At 32.4% G+C, this 12,661-nt stretch overlaps 1 pseudogene; it reads left to right on the top strand.

Moving 5' to 3' along the window:
* The window catches only part of LOC129305154 (squamosa promoter-binding-like protein 9), a 14,731-nt pseudogene extending 2,304 nt beyond the window's left edge, over positions 1-12,427 (top strand).
* The last annotated feature ends 234 nt before the right edge of the window (positions 12,428-12,661 follow it).

Below are 12,661 nucleotides of genomic sequence, written 5' to 3'. Positions count from 1 at the left end.
TTTTAAGTTTAAATACTCAAAACAACTACTATTAATTTCATTTAAATTAATGAGTTTGGACTCATAACTTATATAGACAAAAAATAGCCTTCTCTTATCAAATCCTAACAAAAACATAAGAAAATGGGTGAGGAAGGGAGAAGAAGAAGCTAGAAAACTTACCCGTGGGTGTTTAGTAGCTTGGAAACACCTCTCATCTCTCCTTAGAATTGAAGCCTTAGTAGCCTTCTCCATCTTCCTCATTTTCTATTTAATTTTCCTTTATTTTTCAAGTCTTATTTGTGACTTATTTCCACAAAAAACAAGATTTGTGTTGCAGCACATGTACCATGCGTTACAGTATGTGATACAGGGAGGTGAATTTTGTGTTTGTGGTTGCTTGGGCTTTAAAGCATGTAATATAGAGCCATTTTTCTTTATTTTTCTCTCTCTATTTTTTTTTATGTTGGGGTGGCCGAACTTCACTCTAGACTTAATCCTAAAATTAAAATTACAACTCAAACATTCGTTAGCTTTCTATTAATCACATACTACATTAATCTTAGCCATCCGCCTAACTTCATTTAACAATTTAAACTTAATTATTTCACTAATTAATTAAGGATTAAAATTCAGGCTATTACATTTAACTTATACCTGTATGTACTGTAGATCTAAACATTTATGGGTCTCAAAATAATAACGAGCTAAAGTGACAATTATAAGTTGAATGTACTATACTTCTTAATTATTCTGATATTCATAGGAGAATCGGTGAGAGATGCGAGTCTGAGATATAAATAGCAGTATCATTTTTCCGACAAGAAGGAGTCGTTGATGATATGTGTTAGACACTGAAGTTTATTGGCTTAGGGCCAGACCAGGAAGCTTGTGTGTGTGTGTGTGTGTAGAGTCATGACAGTCATGATAATTGCAATTGCGAATTTCCAGACACATCATTCGAGTGAGAGACAAACGTCCGGTTCTTTTGCTCAGAGAATCGCTCAACACAGCATATTGGTAGGCTGACAATCAGATACTCGCATATTGGGCTAAACAAGCATCGCAGATCAGCACAAATGACTCAGAAATGGTCCCCATTTGGTGGTGGGTTCAACTTTTTCAATCACGCTCGTTTTGTTAGCACAATTCCCAATGATATCTCTCTTAACAAGTTTCGTCAATGAGAGCACATCACATAATAATTTGAGTCGTTGACCTTCTTCGATCTTGAATTACTTTCCTTTTTTCTTAGCTTTCAAGTATGGTTCTTTGTATGTCTGCGTGATCATACGCAGTGGCTAATCTTTCATGAGTTGCAGTAATACTATACTCCTATATATTATTACCATAATGGCTGTCCAATTCTTGTTGGGGTTATTTTAGTTCACACTTGAACGCTGTACTCACTGCTCACTCTGTGCTCGAAAAACAAGCATGAACCCATCCACCACCTGCCTTTTTAAGCTCCCGTCTTAGTGTTGGCAGCTCAAAAGTAGAGCTTGCAGAACTTACTATTATTGTGTCATCGTGAAAAGTTAAAGGTTGCAGTAATAATTATAACTTTTTTTTTTGGCCAAGATAATTATAATTATATTTCGAAACTTTAACACACTATCTAACGGCTTTCGATCATGTTTTTTTTAAAGATTTATTTACCCAAGAAATAACAATGACACTGTCCAAGCACTGTTTGTTTTGCGCGCGCGCGTGTTGGAAAAAAGTAATAATGTAGATCGTACTCTTTTTTTGGTCCAGAAAGGGTGTAATTAATACGATATCAATTATCTGCAGAGGCTAAGTGATGCCCGTAGTTTAAAGTCAATACCTATAATCATTTTATATTAATAATATCGGTAAATATAAAATAATTACTACTGCATTTATTGCTTATAAATTGGAATGCGATGATTTCTTTGGGCCTTGTTCAAGTGAAAGACCATAGATGAAGTTTTATAATGTACTCCCTCCTCAAAACAATAATATTAATCATTATTAATTAGTTTATATTAATCTTAATTTTATAAATTTTTTTTATAAATTTTTAATTATATTTTAAAATATAAAAATATATATTTGACTCATTCAAAATATTATTATTAATTCTTTCATCAAAAAAAAAATACCATCATGAATTATTCAATAAAGTAAAAATATAATTGAAATATGTATATATAGATAACACTTATTTAATATTTTATTTTTTGAATCAAATAAAGCTTTTAAAAAATAGCTTATATGATGGTGGGAAGGGAGTATAAAGAGAAAGGATACAATTGCTCACTAAAAATAATGGAATGAGTGAAAATGCACACTTACGTATAACATGTACTCAATAAATAAAGGTATATTTAAAAAATATATATAATACCTGCTCAATATCTTATATCTTAAATTATCATTAGTTACTTAATAAAATATGAGTGCAACTGTACAGCTAAAAAATTATATAGTATTTTTTAATATCTTATACTTTACATTAAATAATTTTTTTTAAAAAAAAATTTATATAATGGTGCGAAGAGAGTATAGAAAAAAAGAAAGCCGGGGTAATTTCATGCTATCTATAGGAAGCCTCGCGGCGGAATAAGTGGATTGGTAACTTGTAAAAGCCAAGAAGTCAACACCAAGTGTAATGAACATGTTTGGCCAATTAATCACTTTACTCTCTCAGCCTCCTTGGTAAACATGTCCAGTCCAATAATGACATTTTAGTCACTTGCGAAAACGACATCACATTATTCTCTTCTACGTGTGCTAATAATAATATGAGTGTGAATATGAATTGATGTTAGCAGGGACGGTGTGTGTATAATACACACATATATATATGACCTATAGAAAAATGATAATGTTCTCAATCAAGTTTCTCTTTGAGAGCAAGGATTTCTCTCTTCTTCTTTCCATTCTCTTCCTGCCCTTTCTTTTTTCTAGCCATTAAAATTAATATTTTGATAGTTTAGATTTATTTTCTATAAAACATTCTTAATTTGATTTTTACTGAATTTTTAAACTATTCAAATTAAATTTTAACAGTTTAATTAAATTTAATTATTTATTTTTATAATTTAACACTCTAATATATTTTTACAAGACATCACATCTTAAACTGTTCAAATCTTGATCTAATAATTAAAAAAGAAAAGAAAGAAAATATGAATCAAATTTTTAAAATTTAGAAGCATGTATGACCGATTCATATTGATATATGAAAAGATTATCGTTAAAAATTTAAAAATTTATAAGAGGTTTATCATTAATATACAACGATATATTATTAATAAATATAATAAATTATTTATAATATAAAATATAATATAAATGTTAGGCTATTTGTTTGATTTATTTATATAAAAAGACTATATTTGCAAAAGTTTTAAAATAAAATGAAAGCAAATAATCCTTGTGCCAATGACATTAGCTCTGCAGCTCCTATTATATTGATGCCTTACCGGAATATAATTTCTATATTAACATTTTCTCCGGTTATTTTTCTAACGTGTTTAAATTTTTTTACATAAATTAACAAAAATCGCTATGTTACTTTTTTATTAAAAATATCTGCATTTTCTAATTTTATTCTCGTTAATTAAAATAATATGAATTAGCATGGAAAATGTAGCTAGTGAAATTATAAAAAGAACATATATTTTGGTGTTTGTACAAGATCATTGTGTATTCTCAAGTCTCAGTAATTCCGTTAGAATTAAGTGATAAGCATTAAATGGTACTATATTATTTCATGTTTTTATAAGATACTCTCTTCATCCCTATATATGTAAAGGTGCTTTCTAGAAGCTTTTTTATCCTAAAACATAAGAGGTATCATAATAATTTTTAGTAATTAAACAATTTCAATTTTATCTTGAAAAGAATAAGAGATGTTAATTGTGTGATTTACCACCCACCATTAAATATTAATTATGACATTTTTTTAGGGGTAAAACTCAATAATGTTTTGATTTTATGGATTTTCAACTAACTAACAAACTTTTACTGATAAGCAAAATTTAATTAAAACACTTTATATAGAGGGAATGAGGAAATACTTTATAACTGAGGCCAATTTTATCTTTGTAAAATTGTGTAATTATGTGAATCTCCCCATCACACACAAATGTACACTCCCTTCATTACTTTTGTATATAAGGTATTTTTAAAAATTATTTTATCTTTAAATATAAGAAGTATCATGATATTTTTGAATAATCAAATAATTTTACTCTTGTTATAGAAAAAGAAAAGAGATATTATTTGTATGCTTTATCTATTATCACACGATTATATTAATTGATATTATTAAGAGTAAAATTAAAAAATTATTCTGATTTAAAGAGAATTCAATTAAATAAAAATTTTATTAATATATGTGATTAAATTAAAAATATTTTATGTAGAGAGATAAAGTGAGTATATAATAATACAAACAAAGACTTGTCACTATTGAAAATCAAAGACTGCTGCAAATGTGCGCGCGCGTGTTAGGAGCGTGTATAGCGTCATTATTCCCACGAGTCTATGACAATAAGTCAGTTCCCTCTATGATGGTTTTCCAAGCTCGTGGCTGTAGTTTTTGTGGAGGACATGTAGAATACAGGCCGTGGGTAAAGGACTTGAAGTGAAAATATGGTAATACACGAGATGACATTAATGAGCGAGGGTAGAGCGGCGAGAGGGCATAGGCCAGTGACTGATTTTTGCCTTGTCCAAAAATGGCATCCAGGTTTGTAAGGATGAAGTTGATCAAAGTACTTGTGAGGATTTGAATGTGTAATATATATATATATATATATGTATGTATAGCATGACACATTTATGAAGATAAGAAGAGAATGAGGGTGCAGACTGCAGAGCATTCTCGTTATGAGTTCATTAATTACAGGCACTACTATCCTGGCCTTCTCTGTGTTTTCTTTATTTATCGCCTTCGCAGTGTCCAACGAACGGCATGTTTCCCAGAATCAGTCCCCCTTACTCGGATTTCAAAATCTCTTTTGTTGCCCGGCGGATCTGCAAAGCTGGCAATACACTTCCGTCAAGCTTCCTTCCTCAATACCCACGGATGTATTTTGGCCATGCTATACGTGCGCCCACTCCTTTTAATTTTATTTATAACTCTCTCTCAATCTATTTTATAAAAACAAAAAAACAAAAATCCTAGTCTTTATTAACTATTGTCTAAAAATCTAAAAGCTTTTAATTTTATTTTTATTAAATATGCATATTTAAAAATAAAATATGTTATAGCAGTTAATAACATTCTCGATGTTTAATAAAGATCAAAAAGTAAATATAGATACAATAATAATTTGTGTCTCTTATGAATATGTCCAAAACAAATACTTCTTCCATTTTTTATAGTCAGCGAAACTACCACATTTAACTTATACTCTCTTCATTTTAAATTATAAAATACTTTTGAGAATGATTTGCTGTTCCAAAATATAAAATACTTTAAAAAAAATTAAGATTTTATTAAATATGCTTATTCCAACATTACATTTTCTCTCTCTCTATTTAATATTAATTAGGTATGAATTTAAGGTTATTAAATGAAGGGTATTTTTAAAAGTTTATATTTTTATTTTTTAAAAAATATTGTTAATTGTATTTAATAAAGGTTATTGGCAAATGAAATTTTGTCTAAAAGTGTTTTATAATTTAAAATGTGGGAATATTTTTTTACAAGTCAAGTTGCCCATTCCAATAAAACATTTATTACATATTTTTTTAATTACTTCTCATAATTTACATCAACGAGAAATAATTAATGTGTACTTATATTAATTAATATAAAATATTTAATTCATTTTTTATTTTCAAATACAATCGTTATAATTAATTGATTTTTTTAAATCATGTGATATAATTTTTTTATATATAAAAATGGAGTATTTTTTTTGTCTCTATAATAAGACCGAGATGTTAAAAGACAATGATGTCAAAAATAATACAATTTTTAATTAAATAAAAAATAATGCCTGAAATTGGTCTGTTGCAGATTTTACTAATTAGACATGTTTTTCAACATCTTGATGTGTGGAAAATAAAGGATATTTTTTATATTCCTCTATTTAAAAATATAAAATATTTTAATTTTTTTAAGTATAATTTATTATTTTTTAAAAAAATTTTATGGATAGTAATTTTATATTTATTATGAGGTATTTAATTGAGATTAATATAAAAAAATAAGGTTAGTTTAAAATAAGCAACTATTTTATTGAAAGTAATAGTTGATTCAAAATGTTTTATAGTTTTAAAGGAAAGAGTATATTATAAAAGATTGGTTTTGTTGTAAATTCCATTACATGTAGTTGTGTTTTTTATACATGAAATGAGAGGAATAAGTTTCATCTTTAACGAGCATAATTATGTTTTTTTTATATTGCATGAATATTTTTTTTTTGTATTTATACCTGTCTATGCTAATATATTTTCTTAAGACGTTTCATTTACATCTTTTGGATAGTATGATTTTTTTTACACATTTTAATTTTCCGGGAGAATTGACTATAGGCCCTGTAATTAATATATTTGCATTATAGGCTCTATAGAATTTTAACTGATTTTGCATGCTGGATGACTTCTTTTTCTTTTTGCAATAAAATTTTTTGACAAAAAGGCAAAATTTTTCCTTTATGCGATAAATGGATCTTTTGTTGAAGATAAAAGAGTTTTGATCTTTTTTTTTTTTTTACGGATGTTTTGCTGCAAATTTGATTTGTAAATGTCCTCTTATCCAATAAGTGTGAAGCGTGTGGGCTATGTAAAATAAAAGAACATTTTATTGTAAACAAATAAATTTTGAATGTCATTCACAAATTTTTTGTTGTAAATTTCATTTACATAACTTGTAAATTTCCTTTCATTCAACAAATATAAACTACATGAAATGAATGAATATTTTTTATTAATAATTAGACTTTAAATGTTATTTATAAGAGTTTGTTATAAATATTACTTGGTACATTTCCTCTCTGCACATTTCTTCCCATTTAACAAATAAATACGTGAATTATATGAAATAGATAAATGTTTTCTTATTAATAAATGAACCTTACATATTATTTACAAATATTTTGTTACGTGTTTTATAAAAAGAGCAATTCCATCTTTCCACTTGAAGACTCGATTGTAAAAAGTGCTCCTAGACTAGCAGAATTATTTTTGATTTTATTGAACTTTTATTTTAAATGCGTTAGTCTTGGAAACTGGTGGTCAATTCTCCCTGATTTTTTTTTTTTTCACAGTGATAAGTCGATGCGCCCATATACGTTTTAAAATTTTTATTACAAATTATATTAGATTTGAGAAAGTCATGAGGAGATAAGTTAATTCAAGTTAATTTTCAATCAATTTAAGAATACTAATAAAGTCTTATGGTCCTTTATTGATAATAAATTCAAAAAATTTACAAATTTGACTGCTAATTTTATAATTTTATTGTCATATATCTGTCATTTATTTTTAAAATTTTAATATAAAATATAAATGTTTATATTTAATGTTGAGAAATATTAAGTTTAATATTTTTAAAAATTTATAAGTTTGACTCTTTATTTTATGACTTTGCTGTGATGTGTTTACAATTTTTTTTTTAAATTTTAATAGGGAGTATAAATGTCTATCTTTAATATTAAAAATATCAATTAATATTGAAAAATATCAATCTAACAGTTTTAGTGATTGTAAGTTAGGTTTTTAATTTTATAACTTTATTAAAATGAATTGCATCTTATTTTTTTTATTTTAAAAGGAAACACAAATATTTATATTTAATATTAAAAAAATATTAAGTGTATTGTTCATTCTTCACCTATTGCCCATTTATCAATGAAATAAATGTATCCTTTATTTGTTTTGGCCTATTGTTTATTCTTTAATAATATTAAAATTTTATAAATAAATTTTAAATATATCATAATAAAATTATAACATTAAGAGTTAAACTCTAAATTTTTAAATATATTAAATTTATTATCACAAAAAAAATCAAAAGAATTTATTAACATTTTAAAATTAATTAATTAAAATTTAACTTAAATTAACTGATCTCTTTAAAAAAAGTTATAAATAATCCTTCAAATTTTATGCCGCAATTAAGCTTTTATTTTGAGGTCGAGAACAATTAGACAGCGAGTCATGTGGATGGCAACAGATATTTTGTTGAAGTCACATCACATCAATGGGGAAGTAAAATAAATAAACAAGGGCACTTTGGGTCAGGTGGCGTCAAAGGCAAATAAATGTTCAAGCTAAGTTAAATGCTGCCGGCCGCTGGGGAAGAATCTGGCGGATAGAAAATGAATAAAATAATAGAGAAGGGGGAGGTGACCGGAATATAACGTACCCGACCCAAGAATATAGTACGGACTCAAATATCTCCCACTCATCCAGCGTGCCTGCTCAAATTGAAACACATTCCTTTTAAAATTTTCTAATAATGATCCCAATTCTGTTTCTCTTTTTCTCGTTGGTGTGACTGAGACACCCAAAAAGTTGTTAAAAACGACGGTTCCACTTGGACCATAATTGCCCCTGCGTGAGACCCTCAGTCCTCACACCACCTTAATCGTAAAAGCCTCCCTCTTTCTTCCCCCTCACGGCCGCACTCCCTCGCTCTCAGGACTCAGGCTCAGACCAGCCCACCCCCCAAAGCCATTTTTTTTTTTTTTTTGAGGAGGCAAAGTACATATCCCCGTTCGTTCCATTATCAATCTCGCCTTTCACCCTCCATTATTTTTTTGACCGACGGCGTCTGAGTGTACTATACTGCCATGGCCCAGCGTCAGGTCACTGCTTTTCCCTGCCCTCCTTCCACCATCTCCTTTATCATCTTCCACGTTGCTCTCCCACTACCACTCGTTTGATCTCTCTCTCTCTCTCTCTCACTCCCCCCACCCTTCTGCCCCTCTCCCCCCTCCATCAATAACACGCACTTCGCACTACCTTCTTTTCCTCCTCCCTCCCCCTCGTTCTTTTCCAGTGCGTGCAGAATTTGCACTCCGCTCCTGCTACTATTCACTTATGAGTTCCGCCTCTGCTTCTGAAGCCGCCGCCGCCGCCTCCAACTCCTCCACGGAGTCCCTGAACGAACGGCTTGAAGTTCGGTCAGAAGATATACTTCGAGGATGTGGGTGTGGGAGGTCCTGTGAAATCCAGCGGTGGGGCGTCGGCGTCCTCCGCAGGGGTGACCCCGCCTAAGAAGGGAAGGGGGAGTGGGGCTCAGGGGGCTCAGCCTCCGAGGTGTCAGGTGGAGGGCTGCAAAGTAGATCTGAGTGATGCCAAGGCTTACTATTCCAGACATAAAGTCTGTAGTGTGCACTCCAAATCACCCAAGGTCGTTGTCGCTGGTCAAGAGCAAAGGTTTTGCCAACAGTGTAGCAGTCAGGTCACCTCTGTTATCCTCCTCTTTTATTTATCCTTTGTCCCTCCTCCCTTCCTCCTCTTCTCTCCTTCCATACTTCTAATAAACTCTTCTTTATTCTTCTTTGTTTTTTAAGCTGTTTCATTTTATTTTAATCACAGTCTGTAGATACTGTTTTACATTTACTTCTCTGCTTGCAGAATAAACTTGTGCCCTGCCCTTTCTCATCTTCGCCTTTCCTTTCTCACCGCTCTCTTGTTCTGGTTTTTGGCATCAGTATTTTATTAACCGACATTTCGTCCGCTGTAGGTGATTGTTGTCATATTTCGCTGCGGTTACAAGTATGTTTCTGCCCTTCTAGTGCAGGGCCGCTAGGGAATAGGGCTTAGTAGTCCGATAATTGGGGTTTAGAGGGTAAATTCGGGGTTGAAATTTTGTGGATTTCGTTGGTGGAAGGGAAATACGGAGGAACAGTATGCAATTTCATGGATAGTTTAGTGGATATTCGAGTCTCAGTGAGCCTATGATACTTGGTCTAATATAGCAAGTCTATAGGCTACAGCAACTCCCCCCTCACACAAACTGAGACAAGACAGGACATGCAACGTTTGTTTGTATTGGTTTTCCTTGTTTGGGGTGGTGAGGGCTTTTTCCGTTGATGTCATGCCGTGCTTTATGTGAACTTTCCTCTTTTTTCCTTTCTTCAATGCTTATTGTTAACCTGTGTTCTGGTTTTAGTAGCTCTGTGCATTTAGAATTATATCATGTTAGTACGTTGATTTGTTTATTTTTTAACTTGGCTAATTGGTTCTGAAACATGATAATCAGCGTCCCGGGTGAGTATGTAACGGAAAATATTCCTAAAAGCCTTCAAAATTCGTAGTTGGATGGTCATCTAGTTTGGGGGACCGTAAATGTGTTACACGGTCTGTCTGCCAGTGCATTGGCCTGAATTAGTATGAAATTCTGAAACTATTGAATGCTCTAGCCTAGTTGGTGGGGTGCATTAATTGTTGCATGCGGATCCTTTGCTTTGAAAGCCATGAATTAAATGCTGGATGGGGATGGTTTAGGAAATGACAGCATAATCGACACTTATCTTTAATAGCAGTCTATAAATATACAAAATACGGGTTTATGACCTCTATTAAGTGTTAGAAAAATGTCAGATGCTCTTCTGTTTCTTTCATGCTTGGTTTGTTGGACGGTAGTTCATTTGGCGTTTTAATTTATTACCTTTGGGACTTGAATTATGTTTATATTATCATTATCAAAATAAGTGTTGACCAATCGCTAAGCTAGTTGGGCGCCTGTTTGGCCTTGTGATATAATGTGTATGCGATATTTTTTAATGTTATCCCCTGAAGTTATAAGGTATTATTAGGATGTCAACTAGATCTCAATTCTCAATGTCTTTTCCCTGGAGCTGAACCAAAAGTCCAGGCTTGTAAATAATACCTTCATGGGATACTGACATGTTTGATTGGCTGGCTCGCCACTTCAATTTGAATTGCTTTGTTATGTTCCATTGTTTTTTTTAACCTCAATCTCATATTGCATACGTGTGCATGTAAATTTTTTTTTTTTTGGGGGCATGTTGCTTGAGTATTTGCTGTATATTTTTGCCGGTCTAAAACTAGTATTTTACCATGGAGCTCACCATTTCTTGTGTAAGATTTGACGTTGTATGTGTGAAAATCAATTGCTGTCTCTAAGTTAAACTAACGTAGGTGTCAGTAATTGTAATGCTTAGAACTAGTTCAATTGACTTGATGCTAGTGCTCCATAAATCCTGTGTTTGCATTCCATATTTCCTAGAACTTTGCCTTGGTGGCTAAGTTCATCTGGCTGTTCTTGAGTGAGGAAATCTAATATCTTGTTTGATAGCCTTGACCAGATTTCACCAGCTCTCTGAATTTGATCAAGTAAAGCGAAGCTGTCGCAGGCGACTTGCTGGTCATAACGAAAGGAGGAGAAAACCCCCACCTGGCTCCCTGATGGCTTCTCGATATGGCCGACTTGCTCCAGCTAGTTTTGGTTAGACATTATTAATATCAGTAAAATATCAATTCTCTCTCTCTCTCTCTCTCTCTCTCTCTCTCTCAAGTGCTATTCTGGCATCTATCTAGAGCGGAATTAATTGTTCGATACTTGCATCAACAGATAACAACAATAGCAGAGGTGGTGGATTTCTAATGGAATTCGCTTCATATCCTAAACTTAGCCTAAGAAATTCGATGCCAACACCACATCATCTGAGCAGCTTCCTGGGAATCCAACAGTGACACTTCCATGGCAGGGCCATTCAGAGTCTCCATCATTGCTTTTCTTGCAAGCAGGTTCTCCAGTTGGCGGGACAAGCTACTCTGGCTCCAGAAATTCTTCATCAGGGGAAAGCTTTTCAGGATTGACAGACTCAAGCTGTGCTCTCTCTCTTCTGTCAAACCAAGCTTGGGCCCCTCGAAACAGAGCACCAAGTCTTGGTACAAATAATTTTATGAGCTTTGACGACACGCCCATCACACAACTCCTCTGCATCTTCTCATCATGGGCATGGAACTTCCCTCCATCATCAACTTTCAAATGCCTCATGGTGTTTTAAGGGCATTGATGCTGCTGCTGCTGATAGCTGTTCTCATGACATTGTCCCTGACTTGGGCCTGGGTCACCAAATTCGCAGCCTATCAGCAGCCCTCTTCCTGGGGAGCTTGACGTGTCACAACAGGGCAGGAGGCATTACATGGATCTAGAGCAGTCGAGGGTCTATGGTGATTCTCAGCATCACATGCACTGGTCTCTCTAGAGTGCTTCTTCCATCTCTTGCCTGCGTTTTGTTTGAACTGTATGTGATGTGTTGAATACAGGATCTCGTTGATTGATCAGACAGTATTTTGGTTTGTTAGAAGGTTTAAAACTCAACCTTCTTCACATACGATGGTTTTTAAATCTTTTTGTTGTCGTGACTCTGGCTTTATAAGTTTGTATCCATGGTCTGTCATCACTGACGCATTTTCAATTAATATGTACATGCCCCATGAGGATCTCCGATGCTACCTTGTAGCTGGATGCCTCGCCTTTTTTGTCTGTTGTCAACTGACCATAAAAAAAATTCAAAGAATAGGAGTCAACGGAGTGGATTTATTGAAGTGTTAACGAATATTGATGATGATATATAATCCAAAAGAGATGAAATAGCCGACACAAAAGTATTGGAAGTAACATTGATGATTCGGAACCCTGAAGCGTTTTGCGTTGTTGGGTCTGAATGGGAATAAGGTGATGAAGGGCTATTTGCATTCACAGGTATGGCAG

The sequence above is a fragment of the Prosopis cineraria genome, unplaced genomic scaffold (genome assembly GCF_029017545.1).
Source record: "Prosopis cineraria cultivar Desert tree isolate PC_DT_omini unplaced genomic scaffold, ASM2901754v1 PC3, whole genome shotgun sequence".
Lineage (NCBI taxonomy): Eukaryota > Viridiplantae > Streptophyta > Magnoliopsida > Fabales > Fabaceae > Prosopis > Prosopis cineraria.
The sequence above is the reverse complement of the archived record's forward strand: the minus strand, read 5'-3'. Positions and strand labels throughout refer to the sequence as shown.